At 40.3% G+C, this 23,078-nt stretch overlaps 1 protein-coding gene across 8 annotated transcripts in view; it reads right to left on the reverse strand.

Moving 5' to 3' along the window:
- Window positions 1-23,078, reverse strand: part of DMD (dystrophin) — a 1,912,888-nt gene that overhangs the window by 978,377 nt on the left and 911,433 nt on the right. The gene's annotated exons all lie outside the window — the stretch shown is intronic.

Consider the following 23,078-nt stretch of genomic DNA (forward strand, 5'->3'; position numbering starts at 1 on the left):
AACAGGAGCGGCTAACTGGGGAATTTTGCAAGGGAGTTTACAACAGGAGTGGGGGGAGGAGGGGCCTACATACACTTAGCATTCCTTAAACTTCTTTAAACTTAAGCCAAAAAACATCCCCTGATAAAAACAAAACAACAAGGGAACCAGCTGCAGGAGTAAAAAGAATGCAGGCAGAAGTCCTGCAACAGAGTGGGGGCTACCCAGTTTATTGAACCCAATGCAGCATGTATGATTACCTGCCCTATGGGCAGGTGGTGTAGATGTGCGTTCAGTTCAAGGAGCTCCTGGCCCTCAGAGACCATGTACGGGCTTTGGAGACCAGGGTGGCTGAGCTGTCGGAGCTAAGGGAGACAGAGAGGTATATAGATGAGACTTTCTGGGACACAGTAGAACGGTCCCACCCCCGGTCTGACAGCCTCTGTGCTGCTGAGGAGGATGAAAGCCTCAGGGAAGGAGAACATCCAACTGGAGCAGAGGGAAACAATCATATAATTGGAACCCTCCTTCCAGATGATGATGTGGTATCCTCTCGCACTCAGGATACCTCTCCAGGACAGGGAACTCCAGTTATTAGGAAGAGACAGGTATTAGTAATGGGCAATTAAATCATTAGAAACATAGATAGCTGGGTTTGTGATGACCAAGAGAACCACATGGTGACTTGCCTGCCTGGTGTGACGGTTGAGAATCTCTCAAGACATCTAGACAGACTTATGTGTAGTGCTGGGGAGGAGCCAGTGGTCGTGGTACATGTAGGTACCAGTGACATTGGGGAGGATAGGAAAGAGGTCCTGCATGCAAACTTAGGCTGCTAGGTAAGAGATTGAAGTTCAGGGCCTCCATAGTAGCACTCTCTCAAATGCTTCCAGTTCCACGCACAGGGCCAGTTAGACAGGCAGAACTGCAGGGTCTCAATGTGTGGATGAGACGATATGTAGGGAGGAGGGGGTTAGATTTATTAGGAACTGGGGACACTTTTAGGAAAGGGGGAGCCTATACAGGAAGGATGGGCTCCACCTAAACCAAAATGGAACCAGATTGCTGGCACTTAAAATTAAAAAGGTCAAAAAACAGTTTTTAAAAGGCATGGGGAAAACTGATAGGTGCGGAGGAGCACATGGTTCAGACAGAGACATCCCTTAGGGGAAGATCTACTAATGGAGATTCTCTGTGTCCTAGTAAGGAGAAGAGTATGGAAGATGATAAAATACAGGTAGGATCTGATGAGAAACAGTCAAATGAAGAAAAAAGTCTCATTCAATTACATCACATAATGGGAGACAGCTAAAAAGTGACAAGTTTTTAAAGTGCTTATATACCAAGTGCTTATATACCAATGCTAGAAGTCTAAATAATAAGATAGGTGAACTAGCATGCCTCATATTAAATTAGGATATAATAGGCATCACAGAAACTTGGTGGAATGAGGATAATCAATGGGAAATAGTAATACCTGGGTACAAAATATATCAGGAGGACAGAACAGGTTGTGCTGGTGGGGGAGTAGCACTATATGTGAAAAAAGCGTAGAATCAAATGAAGTAAAAATCTTAACTGAACCAGACTGCACCATAGAGTCTCTATGGATACTAATTCCATGCTAGAATAATAAGAATATAGCAGTAACGATATATCACCGACCACTTGACCAGGATGGTGATAGTGACTGTGAAATGCTCTAGGCGATTAGAGAGGCTATTAAAAAAAAAACCAATAATAATGGGGGATTTCAAACATCCCCATATTGACTGGGTATATATCAGGATGTGATGCAGAGATAAAGCTGCTTGACACCTTAAACGACTGCTTCTTGGAGCAGCTAGCTCTGGAACACACCAGAGGAGGGGCAATTCTTGATTTAGTCCTAAGTGGAGCACATGATCAGGTCCAAGAGGTGAATATAGCTGGACCGCTTGGTAATCATGACCATAATATAATTAAATTTAACATCCCTATTATGGGGAAAACACCACAGTGGCCCAACACTGTAGCATTTAATTTCAGAAAGGGGAACTACACAAAAATGAGGAGGTTAGTTAAACAGAAATTAAAAGGTAAAGCACCAAAAGTAAAATCCCTGTAAGCTTCATGGAAACTTTTTAAAGACACTATAATAGCAGCTCAACTTAAATGTGTACCCCAAATTAAAAAACATAGAGAACCAAAATAGAGCCACCGTGGCTAAACACCGCAGTAAAAGCAGCAATGACAGGCAAAAAGACATCCTTTAAAAAGTGGAAGTTAAATCCTAATGAGGAAAATAGAAAAAAGAGCATAAGCTCTGGCAAATGAAGTGTAAAAATATAATTAGGAAGGCCAAAAAGAATTTGAAGAATACCTAGCCAAAGACTCAAAAAGTAATAGTCAAAATTTTTTGAAGTACATCAGGAGCAGGAATCCTGCTAGACAACCAGTGGGGCCACTTGACTATTGAGATGCTAAAGGAGCACTCAAGGACAATAAGGCCATTGCAGAGAAACTAAATGAATTCTTTGTATCAGTCTTCATGGCTGAAGATGTGAGGGAGATTCCCAAACCTGAGCCATTCTTTTTAGGGGACAAATCCAAGGAACTGTCCCAGATTGAAGCATCATTGGAGGAAGTTTTGAAACAAATTGATAAACTAAAACAGTAATAAGTCACCAGGACCAGATGGTATTCACCCAAGAGTTCTGAAGGAACTCAAATGTGAAATTGGAGGACTACTAACTGTAATCTGTAACCTATCATTTAAATCAGCTTCTGTACTAAATGATTGGAGGACAGTTAATGTGACGCCAATTTTTAAAAAGGGCTCCAGAGGTGACCCCAGCAATTACAGGCCTGTAAGCCTGACTTCAGTACAGGGCAAACTGGCTGAAATTATAGTAAATAACAAAATTTTCAGACACATAGATGAACATAATTTGTTGGGGAAGAGTCAACATGGTTTTTGTAAAGGGAAATCATGCCTCACCAATCTACTAGAATTCTTTGAGGGGGTCAACAAGAATGTGGACAAGGGGATACAGTGTACTTAGATACAGTGTACTTAGATTTTCAGAAAGCCTTTGACAAGGTCCTTCACCAAAGGCTCTTAAGCAAAGTAAGCAGTCTTTTTCAAACTGAGCAGTCCCCATCTTTCTAATCTCTCTTTATTTGGAAGCTGCTCCATATCCCTAATCATTTTTGTTGTCCTTCTCTTTATTTTTTCCAATTTAAATACATCTTTTTTGAGATGGGTGACCAGAACTGCATGCAATATTCAGGGTGTAGGAGTACCATGGATTTATATGCTGATATTATGATATTTTCTGTCATCTTATCTATCCCTGTTCTTTTGATTTGTAACACTGTTATTTTTTTTGACTGCTGCTGCACATTGAGCCGATGTTTTCAATGAACGATCCACAATGACTTCAAGAGCTCTTTCTTGAGTGGCAACAGCTAATTTAGACCCCATCATTTTGTATGTATAGTTTGGATTGTGTTTTCCAATTTGCATTACTTTGCATTTGTCAACATTAAATTTCATCTGCCATTTTGTTGTTCAGTCATCCAGTTCTGTGTGATCCCTTTCTAACTCTTCACAGTCTGCTTTGGACTTGGCTATCTGGAGTAATTTTGTACCATCTGCAAACTTTGCCACCTCATGTTTAACCCTTTTTCAGATCATTTATGAATATGTTGAACAGCACAGGTCTTGGTACAGACCGCTGGGGGACCCCACTATATACCTCTCTTACCTGTGAAAATTGATCATTGATTTCTACCCTTTGTTTCCTATCCTTTGTATCTTATCTTCAGTTACTGATCTATGAGAGGACCTTCCCTCTTATCCCATGATGGCTTTTTTTTCTTAAGACAGTTTGGTGAAGGACCTTGTCAAAGACTTTCTGAAAGTCCAAGTTCACTTGGAAAGTCCACTAGATCACCCTTGTCCACATGTTTGCTGAACCCTCAAAAACTGTAATAGACTGGGGAGGCATGATTTGCCTTTACAAAAGCTATGTTGACTCTTCTCCAACATATCATGTTCATCTACATGTTTGGTAATTTAGTTCTTTTCTATAGTTCCAACCAATTTGCCAGACAATGAAATTAAATTTACTGGTCTGTAATTGTCAAAATCACTTCTGGAGCCCTCTTAAAAATCGGCATCACATTAACTAACCTCCTGTCATCTGGTGCAGAGGTTGATTAAAGTGATAGATTACAAACCAAATTTAGTAGTTTTGCAATTTCACATCTTAATTCCTTCAGAACTCTGGTGAATATCATCTGATGGCTGGTGAGTTATCACTGTTTAAATTTATCAATTTGTTCCAAAACCTCCTCTATTGAAACCTCAATCTGGGATAGTTCCTCAGATTTGTCACCTAAAAAGAATGCCTTGGGTGTGTGAATCTCACATGGTCTTCAGTGAAGACTGATACAAAGAATACATTTAGCATCTCCGCAACAGCCTTATCTTCCTTGAGTGCTCCTTTAGCACCTTGACTGGTCAGTGTACCCACTGATTGTTTGTCAGACTTCTTGATTCTGATGTACTTAAAAAAATTGCAGTTAGCTTTCGTGTCTCACACTATTTGCTCTTCAAATTCTAGTCATACTAACTAAAAAGGCTAACTTTCAAAAATTAAGGAAATTAGTTAGCGAAGTGGATTGGACTGAAAAACTTGTGGATCTAAAGGTGGAGGAGGCCTGGAATTACTTCAAGTCAAAGTTGCAGAAACTATCAGAAGCCTGCATCCCAAGAAAGGGGAAAAAATTCAGAAAAGTTGTAGATCAAGATGGATGAGCAAGCATCTCAGAGAGGTGATTAAGAAAAAGCAGAAAGCCTACAAGGAGTGGAAGATGGGAGGGATACAGTGAGAACAGGCAAAAGCCATGTAGAGTTGGACCTTGCAAAGGGAATTAAAAGCAATAGTAAAAGGTTCTATAGCCATATAAATAAGAAGAAAATAAAGAAAGAAGAAGTGGGACCGCTAAACACTGAGGATGGAGTGGAGGTCAAGGATAATCTAGGCATGGCCCAATATCTAAACAAATACCTTGCCTAGGTCTTTAATAAGGCTAAAGAGGATCTTAGGGATAATGGTAGCATGACAAATGGGAATGAGGATATGGAGGTAGATATTACCATATCTGAGGTAGAAGCGAAACTCAGACAGCTTAATGGGACTAAATTGGGGGGCCCAGATAATCTTCATCCAAGAATATTAAAGGAATTGGCACCCGAAATTGCAAGGCCATTAGCAAGAATTTTTAATGAATCTGTAAACTCAGGAGTTGTACCTTATGATTGGAGAATTGCTAACATACTTCCTATTTTTAAGAAAGGGAAAAAAAGTGATCTGGGTAACTACAGGCCTCTTAGTTTGACATCTGTAGTATGCAAGGTCTTGGAAAAAATTTTGAAGGAGAAAGTAGTTAAGGACATTGAAGTCAATGGTAATTGGGACAAAATACAACATGGCTTTACAAAAGGTAGATCGTAACCAATCTGATCTCCTTCTCTGAGAAGGTAACAGATTTTTTAGACAAAGGGAATGTAGTGGATCTAATTTACCTCTATTTCAGTAAGGCATTTGATATGGTACCACATGGAGAATTAGCTAAATTGGAAAAGAAGGGGACCAATATGAAAACTGAAAGGTGGATAAGGAACTGGTTAAAGGGGAGATTACAGTGGGTCACACTGAAAGGTGAACTGTCAGGCTGGAAGGAGGTGACTAGTGGAGTTCCTCAAGGATCAGTTTTGGGACTAATCTTATTTCATCTTTTTATTACTGACCTTGGCATAAAAAGCTGGAATGGAATGTGCTAATAAAGTTTGCGGATGACACAAAGCTGCGAGGTATTGCCAATACAGAGAAGGACCGGGATATCATACAGGAAGATCTGGACGACCTTGTAAACTGGAGTAATAGGATGAAATTTAATAGTGAAAAGTGCAAGGTCATGCTTGTAGGGAGTAATAACAAGAATTTCTGTTATAAACTGGGGACGCTTCATTTGGAAGTAACAGAGGAGGAGAAGCACCTCGGAGTATTGGTTGATCACCGGATGACTATGAGCCGCCAATGTGATATGGCCATGAAAATAGCTAATGCGGTCTTGGGATGCATCAGGCGAAGTATTTCCAGTAGCGATAAGGAGGAGTTAGTACCATTATACAGGTTTCAGAGTAACAGCCGTGTTAGTCTGTATTAGCAAAAAGAAAAGGAGGACTTGTGGCACCTTAGAGACTAACCAATTTATTTGAGCATGAGCTTTCGTGAGCTACAGCTCACTTCATCGGATGCATACTGTGGAAATCGCAGAAGACATTATATACACAGACACCATGAAACAATACCTCTAATAGATAAGCTATTACCAACAGGAGAGTGGGGTGGGAGGAGGTATTGTTTCATGGTGTCTGTGTATATAATGTCTTCTGCGATTTCCACAGTATGCATCCGATGAAGTGAGCTGTAGCTCACGAAAGCTCATGCTCAAATAAATTGGTTAGTCTCTAAGGTGCCACAAGTCCTCCTTTTCTTTTTACCATTATACAAGGCACTGGTAAGACCTCATCTGGAATGTTGTGCGCAGTTCTGGTCTCCCATGTTTAAGAAGGATGAATTCAAACTAGAACAGGTACAGAGAAGGGCTACTAGGATGATCCGAGGAATGGAAAACCTGTCTTACGAAAGGAGACTCAAAGAGTTTGGCTTGTTTAGTCTTACCAAAAGGCGGCTGAGAGGAGATATGATTGCTCTCTATAAATATAGCAGAGGGATAAATACCATGGAAGGAAAAGAATTATTTAAGCTCAGTACCAATGTGGACACAAGAACAAATGGATATGAACTGGCCATCAGGAAGTTTAGACTTGAAATTAGACGAAGGTTTCTAACCATCAGAGGAGTGAACTTTTGGAATAGCCTTCCAAGGGAAGCAGTGGGGGCAAAAGACATATCTGGCTTCAAGACTAAGCTTGATAAGTTTATGGAGGAGATGATATGATGATCTATATGATCGATCTTCAACTATTAGTGGTAGATATGCCCAATGGCCTGTGATGGGACGTTAGATGGGGTGGGATCTGAGTTACTACAGAGAATTCTTTCCTAGGTGTCTGGCTGGTGAGTCTTGCCCACATGCTCAGGGTTTAGCTGATCGCCATATTTGGGGTTGGGAAGGCCATGGGGGTTTTTCGCCTTCCTCTGCAGCGTGGGCTGGAGGATCCTCTGCATCTTGAAGTCTTCAAACCACGATTTGAGGCCTTCAATAGCTCAGACATAAGTTAGGGGTTTGTTACAGGAGTTGGTGGGTGAGATTCTGTGGCCTGCGTTGTGCAGGAGGTCAAACTAGATGATCGTAATGGTCCCTTCTGAACTTAAAAATCTATGATTCTATGATACTTTTACACTTGACTTGCCAGAGTTTAAGCCCCTTTAGATTTTCCTCAGTGGTTTAAAGTTATAGAATTTCCCAAAGCAGAGTTATGGTACAGTGTTGGGAAACAACTTTGATTTGGACATATGTGGAATTTCTCATTCAAGTAGTAAATTCATTTATCTTGAGTTTTGCTGCACTGTTGAGTGTGATAATTAATGAAAGATTTCTTGGGATGTTTTGTTAGATATGCCATTGTTAAATATGCAATTATTATTTTGTTTAATAATCCTCTTTTGTGGATTCTAATAGATTTTAGGGTATATTTAAAGGATAATTAAAAGTGTGTTCAATTATTTGAGAAGGAAATAGCCTGATTCCTGCATAGATAAACTATCAGCCTGAATGCCAAGTCGTTTCTCTAACCAAGTAAATCAGATTATTCCAAGGAAGATGGGATATCCCTCTTATTATCATTATGATCATTCTTTTTTTTGGAAGAAGAAAAAGGAATTTCCCCTCTATCCTTTTGGCATGACCCTGTTCAGGGAGTTTGGTGGTAGTTTGGCTCCATCTTGCCCACTGCATCTTTTCACTGCTCTTGACTGACCAGGGATGAAGTCCTGACCCCATTCAAGGCAGAGGGAAAACTTCCAGTGACTTGAATGAGGCCAAGATTTCAGCCTGTAGTGGGGCCTTTCCAAGGCCTGTCAATTAACAAAAAGGGTAAGATAGTCTTTGACTTTTGATTTCAACAAATTCCTAAAAGTTATGACATAAGTCACCATGACAAAATCACTGCCCTTCTCATCAGTGGTAGGAATGATGAGAACAAACTTATTACAATTTCTGGTTAATATATAAGATATCTCTAGCTGAATTTTGCTAAACTTATAAGTAATATGGGCTCAGCCAAAGATCTTGTCTCCTAGCAAGAACCTCAGCAGCACTCAATAACAGAATATTGCACAGTTAAAAATTTAAAATTGTATTTGCATGGCAAATTTACATTTTGTAAGATGATTGTGGTATTTTGAATAATTATTAAAATATATTTACTAAGGATTAACAACTCTATAATGTTTTAATAATCAAGTACATATTTAGGTGCCTTAACCTAAAATAAATGGAAATCTTGATTCACACATAAAGTGTCACCTACAATATAAAGGTAAAAATACTTTTCTTCTGGTTCAACCAGTTAAATGAGCTTCATGTTTCTCACAAAATAAAGTTACTCTTCTCAGCTTGAGCAAGTTTATCAGCTACTTAAATGTGAAAAATTCAGTATGAGCTGATATAGGAGTTGCTGAATTTGCATTTCAGCACTTGCAAATTGAATCTCAAGTCAATCTCCATTCTCTTTCTCTATGCCTAATTGAAGTTTCAAGGGGGAGGAGAGAAGGAAGCAGCAGTGGGCAGATATGCATTCAAAATACAATCTCTTATGCATTCAAAATACAATCTCTTAGCATTTAAGTTTTAGCACTCATTGCTCATGACTATTTGGGGGGGAAAAACTATTGTTTTCCTACTGTAATCAGAATAAAAGTTAAAGCTAAAACTGTGGTTAAGCAGCAATAAAAGTCAGTCAAAATTTATTGGCAACCAAAATGCACTTCTTTTGTTAATTGTGTTGTTAGATATATTTAGATATCTGTACCACCACCACCACGGAAGTAAAAACAAACAAACTGTTATTTCATTCATGTATCATAAATTTTATTTCTAATACATGATGCTGAACACCTTATAGGACATTTAAAAAATATATCATGTCATACTTTTTTTTTTTTTAAAAGACCTCCTTCCTTTACATTTTCATTTCAGTTACTACAATTTGAAAATTGCAACAATTAAACTAGATTTACATAAAAAAACAATTACATTTGATTGCATTTTCCTTTCTTGGAGTAATGCTAGAAATGTTAGATTTCCAAAAAACAGATAGCCCAGTGGTCAGAGCAGAGGATTGGCAGTCAGGACTCAAGTTTTAATACTGAGTTGGCTACCTGTCATCCACATATCCTCGAATGCATCCGATGAAGTGAGCTGTAGCTCACGAAAGCTTATGCTCAAATAAATTGGTTAGTCTCTAAGGTGCCACTAGTACTCCTTTTCTTTTCACATATCCTTGTATCAAATCAATAAGCTTCATTGTGCCTCAGATTTCTCATCTACAAAATGAGTATAACAACATTTACCTACTTTTCAGTTTTACCAAGAGGCTTAATATTTGTAAAGGATTTTCAAGACTCAAATTGCTAAGTACTATTTTTTCTAGGAAGTTATTTTGAAATACTGACTACTTCATCTTATTCTCTGCTAGCCTCTCAAAATCTTCAAAGCAAAATTTGTTTTCCAATCCATTTGATCCCCTGGCCTTTGGCATACATTTGGTCAGGGGGCTGGGAGAAATTCCCTTTCCTCCTTTTTGTCCTATCCTTCTCTTCCTGGCTCTTTCCAGCAGGGACATCAGTAAGGACTTAGGCAGTCACTTGGATGCCTGAAGAGGAGGTATCAAAGCGGCCCCCAAATGACAAAAGGAGCCACAGCATGAGAATCCTGGGGGACTGCAGGCCTTCCGTTTTCAGTTTTTACTGATTTTTACGGAAAAAAATCCTGGATTTTGCAAAAGTTATTTGTTTTTATTACTGATCTTCATCCAGATATTGAACTACTCAAACACATGAACATACTGATTATTTTAAGAAAATGCCATACATTACATACGGTAGATGTGTTTGTGTTAATAATAAATTAGTCTACATGTAAATGTGAGGCTGTCTGTTAAAGTAAGACAATGTAGTGGAAGACACACATGCATGGGCATGCATGAGTACACATATTGGTAATGTACAGTTCATGAAATAAACCAGAGCATTAAACTGCTTTTACTTTCAATACTCTTACTTTTCTTTCTTTGTTGCTTTTTTTACTGTCTTCTTATCCCAATATTAAGCCCAATATTTACCCCCAAAAACTGCAAAGTTAATTTTTTGCACCAATTTTCACCAATTTGTTTAAAAAAAACAAATGTAATAAGCACTGATAAATTCCTGGAAAATTTTAAACAAAATAATAACCAAAAATGAAAGGAAATTGTGACAGCTAGCATCCCTGTTCCCATCAGGCAAAAATGCATCAAGAATCTGCAAGTGTGAAACTAATGGGCATTCCTGACTAGTTTTTCCTACCACATGCACTGTCACACAGGAAGGTAGACTTCAAAAATATGCCAAAACTAAAGCCTGAATAAGCTGAACTCAGCCTGGGTCTCTGGTTTATTCTCTTGTTGATGCACTAGCATCATTATTGCATCCATACAAAGGTAAAATGTCACTGAAAGAACTGCTGAGGGAACCTGCAATATAATTGGTGTTGAGGCACAAAAGAAAGGGGAGGCTTCTCTCTTCACAGATCACTGCAGTACTAAAATAAATATTTAGGCAAGTGGGGGGAAACACCCCTTCAGATGATGTTTAAGCAAATTTTGGAATTGCAATTCCTTGACAATGCCGTATGCTTTTCACTAGGAATAAAATCCTAACCTGTAATTCAAACATCCTTTCACATCAGGGCACTAACTGATGTGGTGTAAATTTGATATCTCATTATTAAGGTTTCTTAACCTGCAAAGAGATACACAAGCCTGGATTTCAATGGGGCTCCACACAGGAGTCAGAGTCTGTGCTTGCAGGCACCTGCTCTTAGACTGTGCTTTTGATAGCACGCCATGGCAGAAAATCCAGAAGCCAAAACTTTAGTTTAAACAAAGAAAATGGCACAAATTTATAAAAAAAAGTGAAAACTCCTGTATTATTATTTTAACGAAAATATCCTCTATATTCCAGTTAAAACTGTTTTAAAACTATTCACTAATATTTAACTAACAGTTTAAAATCATGAAATCCCCATATTACTCCCATGCTCTGCTCTTCTCTACTGGATATATACAAAGGTTTATTTGCAAAAGAAGTCTTACTCAGTAGCACACTGGCCCACATGACAAAGTACATAACTAGTTATAAACCCCCCTAAAATTCATGATTAGTGTCATGGAAATTATGACTGTGAGAAAGATACAGCTTTATTCATCGTATTGAAAAAATATTCAGCATACTTTATTTCTTTACTTCCTTTAAACAATGTGCTGTAGAATTATGCTAATATTAACCTAAAAATTATGCAATTTTGTCAGCTTGATTCAGCACAATTAGCACCTTGTAAGAAATATAAAAAACTTCAAAGTGGTATAAATAATTCTATATTAGCGTGCTATAGTGCTAGCTTTAATACTTAAGGCTATTCTGACAGATGATAAAATATGAAAACTTGTTTTCACTGAAAATCTTATAAAATTAAAGCACTTCAATAAAAAATAGCTAACTCATTTTCAGAGGACTTGATGTTTTCATTTTTATTCTTCACAGAATTTACATCTTTTGAGTGTTTAATTCATACTTAATTTACATATTCTCTATGCATATGGACCAAATGCAGATGATTTAGTGTTAGATGCCACAATGTCTAAATTCTGCAATATCTTCTCCCAAAAGTACCTCAAGGAGTTATTAGATGGGAAAAAAGTGTACTGTTTTCACAGGCTTAAAACACATATAATATGCAATCTCTTGATATTTAGACAGGGCTGGCTGTTATAAAAGAGAATGTAGCCAATGTAGATTGTTTTACCTCCCATTCTCCACCAACCCAAGTCATCAAGCCTACTCCCTAGGAGTACTGCAGCCCCTTAAACTTAAGTCATGTTCTTTCCTGTGGGGGGCTATTCTTTCCCAGACGTATTTGCATTAATATTTTTGATTGTTACATATGTATATCAGAGGAGAGAACAGAATAAAATTAGGGGTACACAGTAATGTAAGTATGTATCAGAATTACCTTCTTGCAGAAAACAATATCTAAGTATTTCTTATTTTTGGACAAATTAATATTCTGTCTGAGATACAGTTTATGGAAATATGTCGTACAATTTAATAAACATTTAAGTAAATTATTAATAAAATACCCATTGATCACTGTCATGGGGTCATCTTATGGTACTAGGGAAAACAGGGAAATTCCAGCCCAGACTACTGCATTGCTACAGGGACTAAGACTGGAAATCCAAGACAGGCTGATCGCTCAGATATTTCTGGCATCCCAAGATTATTTCCAATTTCACACAGCAATGCTTTCAAAGGGTTTGTATAACCACTTTAAGAGGGACAGAAAAGCTCTCATAGTCCCTGGACTTTGTCCTTTGAATGGAGACTAAGGATTTGTCTACATGGGGAAATTTATTGGCATTTGTGACACAGACCACATATCAGCTCATGTCAAAGTGTCACGGCTCACTGAATGCTTACAAATTCATAGCCAGGCCAATTAGCTTGTATATTAGTATAGAACGAAGTGATTGTTAAATGTATAAGAGTGCATTTGGTGTTTAAATTTCATGAAAATGAGTGGGATGTTACTTGCATTTTTTTCACTTCTCTATATCCCATTATAATGTAGTTGTCATAAAAGTAAAGGGAAGGGTAACCATCTTTCTGTACACAGTGCTATAAAATCCCTCCTGACCAGAGGCAAAACCCTTTCACCTGTAAAGGGTTAAGAAGCCAAGATAACCTTGCTGGCACCAGACCAAAATGACCAATGAGGGGACAACATACTTTTAAAGCTGGAGAGGGGGGAAACAAAGGGTCTTTCTGTCTGTGTGATGCTTTTGCCGGGAACAGATCAGGAATGCAGTCTCAGAACTTATCATAGAATATCAGGGTTGGAAGGGACCTCAGGAGGTCCAACCCCCTGCTCAAAGCAGGACGAATCCCCAACTAAATCATCCCAGCCAGGGCTTTGTCAAGCCTGACCTTAAAAATATCTAAGGAAGGAGATTCCACCACCTCCCTAGGTAACGCATTCCAGTGTTTCACCACCCTCCTAGTGAAAAAGGTTTTCCTAATATCCAGCCTAAACCTCCCCCACTGCAACTTGAGACCATTACTCCTTGTTCTGTCATCAGCTACCACTGAGAACAGTCTAGATCCATCCTCTTTGGAACCCCCTTTCAGGTAGTTGAAAGCAGCTATCAAATCCCCCCTCATTCTTCTCTTCTGCAGACTAAACATCCCCAGTTCCCTCAGCCTCTCCTCATAACTCATGTGTGCCAGTCCCCTAATCATTTTTGTTGCCCTCCACTGGACTCTTTCCAATTTTTCCACATCCTTCTTCTAGTGTGGTGCCCAAAACTGGACACAGTACTCCAGATGAGGCCTCACTAATGTCGAATAGAGGGGAACGATCACGTCCCTTGATCTGCCGGCAATGCCCCTGTGTATACATCCCAAAATCCCATTGGCCTTCTTGGTAACAAGGGCACACTGTTGACTCATATCCAGCTTCTCGTCCACTGTAACCCCTAGGTCCTTTTCTGCAGAACTGCTGCTGAGCCATTCGGTCCCTAGTCTGTAGTGGTGCATTGGGTTCTTCCATCCTAAGTGCAGGACTCTGCACTTGTCCTTGTTCAACATCATCGGATTTCTTTTGGCCCGATACTCCAATTTGTCTAGGCCCCTCTGTATCCTATCCCTACCCTCTAGGGTATCTACCACTCCTCCCAGTTTAGTGTCATCTGAAAACTTGCTGAGGGTGCAATCCACACCATCCTCCAGATCATTTATGAAGATATTGAACAAAACCGGCCCCAGGACCGACCCCTGGGGCACTCCACTTGATACCGGCTGCCAACTAGACATGGAGCCATTGATCACTACCCGTTGAGCCCGACAATCTAGCCAACTTTCTATCCACCTTATAGTCAATTCATCCAGCCCATACTTCTTTAACTTGCTGGCAAGAATACCGTGTGAGACCGTGTCAAAAGCTTTGCTAAAGTCAAGGAACAACACGTCCACTGCTTTCCCCTCACCCACAGAGCCAGTTATCTCATCAAAGAAGGCAATTAGATTAGTCAGGCATGACTTGCCCTTGGTGAATCCATGCTGACTGTTCCTGATCACTTTCCTCTCCTCTAAGTGCCTCAGAATTGATTCCTTGAGGACCTGCTCCATGATTTTTCCAGGGACTGAGGTGAGGCTGACTGGCCTGTAGTTCCCAGGATCCTCCTTCTTCCCTTTTTTAAAGATGGGCACTACATTAGTCTTTTTCCAGTCATCTGGGACTTCCCCGGATCGCCATGAGTTTTCAAAGATAATGGCCAATGGCTCTGCAATCACATCCGCCAACTCCTTTAGCACTCTCGGATGCAACGCATCTGGCCCCATGGACTTGTGCTCATCCAGCTTTTCTAAATAGTCCCAAACCACTTTTTCCACAGAGGGCTGGTCACCTCCTCCCCATGCTGTGCTGCCCAGTGCTGTAGTCTGGGAACTGACCTTGTTCGTGAAGACTGACGCAAAAAAAAGCATTGAGTACACTAGCTTTTTCCACATCCTCTGTCACTAGGTTGCCTCCCTCATTCAGTAAGGGACCCACACTTTCCTTGATTTTCTTCTTGTTGCTAACATACCTGAAGAAACCCTTCTTGTTATTCTTAACATCTCTTGCTAGCTGCAACTCCAGGTGTGATTTGGCCTTACTGATTTCACTCCTGCATCCCCGAGCAATATTTTTATACTCATCCCTGGTCATTTGTCCAATCTTCCACTTCTTGTAAGCTTCTTTTTTGTGTTTAAGATCAGCAAGGATTTCACTGTTAAGCCAAGCTGGTTGCCTGCCATATTTGGTATTCTTTCTAAACATCCGGATGGTTTGTCCCTGTAACCTCAATAAAGATTCTTTAAAATACAGCCAGCTCTCCTGGACTCCTTTCTCCCTCATGTTATTCTCCCAGGGGATCCTGCCCATCAGTTCCCTGAGGGAGTCAAAGTCTGCTTTTCTGAAGTCCAGGGTCCATATTTTGCTGCTCTCCTTTCTTCCCTGTGTCAGGATCCTGAACTCGACCATCTCATGGTCACTGCCTCCCAGGTTCCCATCCACTTTAGCTTCCCCCACTAATTCTTCCTGGTTTGTGAGCAGCAGGTCAAGAAGAGCTCTGCCCCTAGTTGGTTCCTCCAGCACTTGCACCAGGAAATTGTCCCCTACCCTTTCCAAAAACTTCTTGGATTATCTGTGCACCGCTGTATTGCTCTCTCAGCAGATATCAGGGTGATTGAAGTCTCCCATGAGAACCAGGGCCTGTGATCTAGTAACTTCCATTAGTTGCCGGAAGAAAGCCACATCCACCTCATCCCTCTGGTCCAGTGGTCTGTAGCAGACTCCCACCACGACAACGGACTAACTTCTGTTAGTTAAAAGAAAAGGAGTACTTGTGGCACCTTAGAGACTAACCAATAGTCTCTAAGGTGCCATAAGTACTCCTTTTCTTTTTGCGAATACAGACTAACACGGCTGTTACTCTGAATTCTGTTAGTTAGTAAGTAATCTAGCTAGAAATGCATTAGATTTCCTTTTGTTTAGTGGCTAGTAAAATAAGCTGTGCTGAATGGAATGTATATTCCTGTTTTTGTGTCTTTTTGTAACTTAAGGTTTTGCCTAGAGGGATTCTCTATGTTTTGAATCTGATTACCCTGTAAGGTATTTACCATCCTGATTTTAGAGAGGTGATTGTTTTACCTTTTCTTTAATTAAAATTATTCTTTGAAGAACCTGATTGATTTATCCTTGTTCTTAAGATCCAAGGGTTTGGGTCTGTGTTCACCTGTACAAATTGGTGAGGATTTTTATCAAGCCTTCCCCAGGAAAGGGGGTGTAGGGTTTGGGGGGATATTTTGGAGGAAGACGTTTCCAAGTGGGCTCTTTCCCTGTTCTTTGTTTAACACGCTTGGTGGTGGCAGCATAGGGTTCAAGGATAAGGCAAAGTTTGTACTTTGGGGAAGTTTTTAACCTAAGCTGGTCAGAATAAGCTTAGGGAGTCTTTCATTCAAGTCCCCAAATCTGTACCCTAGAGTTCAGAGTGGGGAAGGAACCTTGACAGTGGTAGCAAACATTTACATTGTATGTACTCCAGTAACTAAATAACCCATCAAATGAGAAAGAAGCCTTGTGGAATATACATGTAGAACTTTAACAGAAAAGTGCTAATTTCAAAGCAAGTCACTGTGTGTGATAAATCAGAGGCCAAAGACTCTAAATGCATACCTCACTCTCCAGCATCACAGGAAGAGCCCACATGTGTAGTGACCCTGTCAGTGAGAAGAAGCTATGAGTATGGATTTAGGGAAAGATCCACCTCTCTGTTCTGTTTGGATTGAGTGGAATAACTGAACGAGAAGATGGAAATCCCCAGAATTATTCTGGGTAGCCTGAGAGACTTTTGGGAAACTGGCAGATTAGTACAACTACAGATTGCTACCAGTTGGAATTATAGACTGTGACTCATCTGTATATATATTTAACCTGTTTTAGCCTTTCAGTAACTCTAATTTCCATTTCATAGCTAATAAAGCTTTAGTTAGTTTACTATAGAATTGGCTACCAACATTGTTTTTGGTGTAGATCTAGAGTACCAACTGATCTGAGGTAAGTGACTGCTCTCTTGGACTGGAAGCAACCTAAATATGGTGTGACTTTTGGTGTAAGAGATCTTTTATCACAAAGTCCAGCTTGTCTGGGTTGCAAGATAGACTGGATAGTCTAAGGGAACTGCCTGGGACTTCATGGTAAGACTGGTATAGTGATCCAGGAGTTCACTTTTGTTACTGATTTGGTGAAATCTTATTATAGAACACACCACCAGTTTAGGGTGTCTGCCCTGAGGTATCAGGGTAGCAGCCGTGTTAGTCTGTATCCGCAAAGAGAAAAGGAGGACCTGTAGCACCTTAGAGACTTACACATTTATTTGAGCATAAGCTTTCGTGAGCTACAGCTCACTTAGTCATGAGCCAGAGAGCATGACAGCATTATATCAACGTAACTCCCCATGTGGACACTTATTCGGAATTAACAGTGGCCTTTTTTCATTTTAGCTTATGTTGCTTTGGAATCAGTTTAAGTCACTTTATTCTGAATAGGAATGTCCACACTGGGAGTTATAACTGCAGCAGTATAATTATACCAGTATATTAATGCAAGTAAATGTCCCCTTGTTAACAAGCCCCAACTCTCCAAATTGGTGAGCACACAGGTACTTAACTTTGGATACGTGAGCAGTCCCACTAACTTCAAAGTTAAACATGCAGAAGTGTTTGGAGGACCAAAGCCTAAGTGCCCACGGACTGAATGAAAATGTTATCAAGTCTTTTTAAATGCCTCTTTTCCAAAATGGAGACCCCCACCACCACCACCAGAAATCCTTAAATTCCTTCTTTTGCTAGGGTAGAACCAAAACACAGGAGCACATTCTGCAGTCTACTAAATGCATTTGATGTGGTGAAAGCAGAGCAAAGTGGCTGGCACAGGAGAACACTCCTCCAACAGAAAATCAGCAGAGGCAGATCTATCACGTTCTGCACCCCAATTCTTGGAAAAGTGAAGAAAGCAACATGTCAGTTTGGGGCATTGGTGGACCAAAGAGGAGCAGAGCTGTGCTCAGTCCTCTACTCCCTTGTGCAGCCTTGAATGGAGGAGCTACAACCAGCTACCTGGAACTCTACTGCATTTGTATCAAGGACACAGACTTGACGTGACTTCTTGTACCAAAAACGAAACAAAAATGCAGTCTTTACATTCCTTCTTGCTCCAAAGAAAAAACAAAAATACTACTCTCAGGGTTAATTACACCTTTGAGCTCCCTGCCCGCTCCATTCCCCTTGGTGTTCTTCGAGGGCACCCTCTTAAGGTTACTGGCTCCCAACCATCACCTCTTTAGGGAGGAGGCCTCTATCTCTCCCCATTCAGACCAGGGGTTACATTTACGATCCTTCTGCACCTCACTGTGGTTTCCTCAGCAGCACTGATTGGGCATCCAGTACCTGTTGTTAACCTCTCACCAGTTACCAACCAGCCTTGACAAAGCAAACTGCATTTATTCTTACGGTAAAAAAAATTACAGAGGAAACAATAAAACCAATAAAAGAATCTACACGTATGCTAATAGTTTATCAGAGATTACACCCAACTCCAAAGTAGGGCTCTCATAAATGTCAGTTTTGCAAAATGCACAACTGGGTTTGTGCCATTGGTTACAACAAGTTAATGTAAAGTTTTAGATCAGGAACCAAAATCCTGACTGGATAGTTTAGCTTTTATTAATTATTATTATTATTATTATTATTTTAAATATACAGCTCAGGCCTTTGATCTACAATGTCCAGAAACAGGTAATTGCCAGTCAATTGACCTATTCTCAGGACGTAGCTTCAAAAGACTGGGTTTTTGCATAGCTGGAGCTATGGAATTTGCATTAACTACTCCCAAACGATTCCCTCACTTAACACTTATTGTCCTAAAATGTCATGGTTGTCTGGCACATTTGAATATAGATTTTTTTTTAAACTGTTTACACTTCCCAGGACTTACATTATTTTTGCACTGCCTGTAAAACCCAAAGCCAGTAGAAATTCTAGAGTAAGGGTTTTTTGGTGTTCTGTATTCCCATGTGCTCTGAGAAGGATATATCATGGGCAAAGCCGAGTAGCCTCAGGCAGTACTTTTATCATATTGCCAATTATCAGTGTATTCCCCATGGCTCAGCATCCCAGGGGGCATCCACACATCCTGGGCTCCACCCAATAGCTACTGACACCTGGTGGGCTGGAAAGCTACTAGGGCAATAGCCCTAGCCAAGGCACCACCCACACGAGCTCTGATTGGAGGATTTCCCAGCTCCACCAATTTGTCCTATTATGCAATTTAAGCCAGGAGGAGGAACAGGAAGTTTGTCTGAGCAATAGGGTGGCTTCCTGTTGTGGCTGCATTGGATCCTGCTCATGCCTACCTCCTGCACCCAACCTTGTTCCTGGTCTGCTCCTGCCTTATTTCTGCCTTCATTCCCGTTCCTGCCATGCTCCTGCTCCATGCTTGATCCTTGCCTTGCCTCCCCTCCTGCCATTACACCTCCACTCCAATCCTCAGTCACCAGTCCTGGCTCCAACCTCAGCCTCTGATTTCTGACCTTGACTCTTTGCTCTGGTATTTGGTATCTCACCCTCAGCTTTGATTCCTGGTTCTGACTCTGGCGTAACTCCTTGCTCTGGTAACTGGCAGTTGATTCTGATCCTGACCCTTGGCTTCATTCCCCAAACTGGATGCCTGCTCTGCCACTAGAACTGAATCCTGCTCTCACCACTAGGCCAGACCACCTACATCCCCGTCCATAACAGCACACACTCAAAATTTTACTCTGTAATTGTAATTCCTCCAAGTTTATTGCAAACTTGGAGGAAATATTTTTTAAAATGTTTGAATACTCCTACTGAAATAATAATACTGAATAATATTCCATTTCATGGAAGCCAAGGGAAAAAAAAACGGAATTTCAGAACGCTGCAGCTAATAATCTCTCAAAATGGAAGAGCTAAGAAAGAGCATGGGTGGCCAAAACATTTAACCATATTCTGCTACCTATCAAATTAAATCCATTAATATGCAAGCTCTTGAGAGCTGATAACTTTGCTTTGAAGTATTTGCTGGATTGATAAAGATTTTTCTGTACATTTATTAAATGGACTGGTTCAATGGACGTTGTTGTTAGCCTCTATTCCCTATACATGGATATTACTTAATTGAAAGCATGTACATTACATTTTTGTATTAAGCTGATCATTACTACATGGTATTGAAACTGCTGCTATGATGTCAAACATAGTTTTGCTGGCACTTTGGGACTATATGCTCAGACTATAACTGTGAAGGAACAACTGTCATTATGGGTTTATGATGCAAAAATGTTGATTAACTGATGTGCAGCAGTGTACTGCAAATGACAGGACCTGGTTTAAAGGCTTATGAAATTATTCAAACACATCATTAACAACAAGAAAGTGGTTCAGTGACCTTGTTTCTCAATGTCCGCACCTCATATACAGCGCAGTCTGAACTAGGTAGCCCAAATAAGCAGTACAAAGCACTGCGTTAGCAGTTATTCTGGCACAGTTTTCAAGAGTTCATATTTTCTTTGTACACATTGCCAGGACTGTGATCATGCAAAATCAAATTCTCTCTCTGTACCAGAAAGAGAGGCACTGTATTCCCAAAATATAAATGAGTTAATTGCGCAGTTAGGGATAAGAATGTCCATGCTGAGCACTAAGTCATACTTTAACTTGACACACTTAAGAGAAACACAGCATCTAGAGTGTCAATCAATCAGTGTTCCACAAGCAATGACAGATTTAAATATTTACATGTAAGAAAATAAGCGTATGTCAGCTCTGGTTTTAGATAAGCGAATTCATCTGTAATCAAGTGTCAGAGGACATTTAATTTATTTACAGCACATTGCCCTTTCAATTTTATTTCATTGAGATAAGGGATGGCATATCTGGGATGATCATCTCTACACCGCTAAACCATTTCCAAATTTGTAAATAGCTATTACTTTTATAGGGAGTGAGCTATATTTACAGTATATAAGGATTTAAACTTTCAAAAGTAAAATGTTCTTTCCCAAAAGATATTTCTCCCCTCTTGGGGTAGAGATGGGGAGATACACCTTAGTGAATTTAACCTGGATACTAAAGTTTGGTCTGCACTACATTCTTATTTCAATATAACTACATCACTCAGCAGTGTGAAAAATCCACACCTCTAAGCGACGTACCCTGTAGCTATACCAACCTTAACCCCTCACATAGACAGTGCTTCTCCCAGCAACATAGCTACCACCTCTCAAGGAGGTGGACTTATTAAAAGCGTTTTCACCAGACAGTGGTGCAGCTGCACTGACGTAAATTGGTAGGGTAGACCTGCCCTAAAGCAGTTGTCACCTTTTCCAGAGGGAAAATAAAGAGAACTTGGCTAATTGTATACCCTTTATGGAAGAGAGCAGCACAGCACAAACTTCCCAGCCCAAAAGCAGACTTGAACATCATTAGTAATAAACTTTCAGATTTTTCAGCCTGTGAAAGATTAATTACTACAGTAGTGACAAACCCTAATCATACATTTTATGTACAAAGCACATAAGCTCAGTTTTATGGTAGCCTAAATTAATATTTCTATACATGTATAATGGACAAATATTAATCATGTTCTTATTCTAGGTCATGGTGCAAATTACAATAATATTTACAATACACCAACATGTGTATATATTTATCACATATGTTACATCCAGGTCATAAACTGCAGAGCTGTATGAAAAACTGCATTATCAAATATCACCTTTGCACAAGTCTAAGTCCCCTCGGCTACTTCTAAAATTCTAAGTCTGAAACATACTTTTTGTTGTTTTAGCAACCTGCCAGATAAATATTTCCTCTTTTCCCAACAAAGATGGAATTCTGTTTTCTATGCCCCCAAATCTATCTCCCATTGTTCCCAGCAGGACTGAGCATTTGTCTTTGCCTCCAGAGAACACTGGGAACTCTTTCTTCCCTGGTTTCACTTTCATTGAGAGCAATGGGAGGTGGCAATAGTTTGGATAGCGGGCAATTCTTCACAGAAAATCATGAAGGAGAAAAATGTATGCACCAGCCTCTGCTGACAGATAAAATAATGGCAAAAATCCCCAAAATGTTTCTCCTAAATGTTTTCAAGACTTACCTGTTGCACCTTATCTGCCCTGTAGAGACAGCATGGGTGAGAGGCAGGGAAAGGAGGGAAAAAGTCTCTGGATTAAGTTTAGAAGTGTGAGCAACAAGGGTGATGTCGTGGTCGGAGTCTACTATAGACCACCAGACCAGGGGGATGAGGTGGACGAGGCTTTCTTCCGGCAACTCACAGAAGTTACTAGATCGCACGCCCGGGTTCTCATGGGAGATTTCAATCACCCTGATATCTGCTGGGAGAGCAATACAGCGGTGCACAGGCAATCCAGAAAGTTTTTGGAAAATTTGGGGACAATTTCCTGGTGCAGGTGCTGGAGGAACCAATTAGGGGCAGAGCTCTTCTTGACCTGCTGCTCACAAACCGGGAAGAATTACTAGGGGAAGCAAAAGTGGATGGGAACCTAGAAGGCAGTGACCATGAAATGGTCGAGTTCAGGATCATAACACAAGGAAGAAAGGAGAGCAGAGAATACGGACCCTGGACTTCAGAAAAGCAGACTTTGACTCCCTCAGGGAACTGATGGGCAGGATCCCCTGGGAGAATAACATGAGGGGGAAAGGAGTCCAGGAGAGCTGGCTGTATTTTAAAGAATCTTTATTGAGGTTACAGGGACAAACCATCCCGATGTGTAGAAAGAATAGTAAATATGGCAGGCAACCAGCTTGGCTTAACAGTGAAATCCTTGCTGCTCTTAAATACAAAAAAGAAGCTTACAAGAAGTGGAAGATTGGACAAATGACCAGGGATGAGTATAAAAATATTGCTCGGGCTTGCAGGAATGAAATCAGGAAGGCCAAATCACACCTGGAGTTGCAGCTAGCAAGAGATGTTAAGAGTAACAAGAAGGGTTTCTTCAGGTATGTTAGCAACAAGAAGAAAGTCAAGGAAAGTGTGGGTCCCTTACTGAATGAGGGAGGCAACCTAGTGACAGAGGATGTGGAAAAAGCTAATGTACTCATTGCTTTTTTTGCATCTGTCTTCACGAACAAGGTCAGCTCCCAGACTACTGCACTGGGCAGCACAGCATCGGGAGA

Source organism: Chelonia mydas, chromosome 1, assembly GCF_015237465.2.
Source record: "Chelonia mydas isolate rCheMyd1 chromosome 1, rCheMyd1.pri.v2, whole genome shotgun sequence".
In the NCBI taxonomy this organism is placed as follows: Eukaryota; Metazoa; Chordata; order Testudines; family Cheloniidae; genus Chelonia; species Chelonia mydas.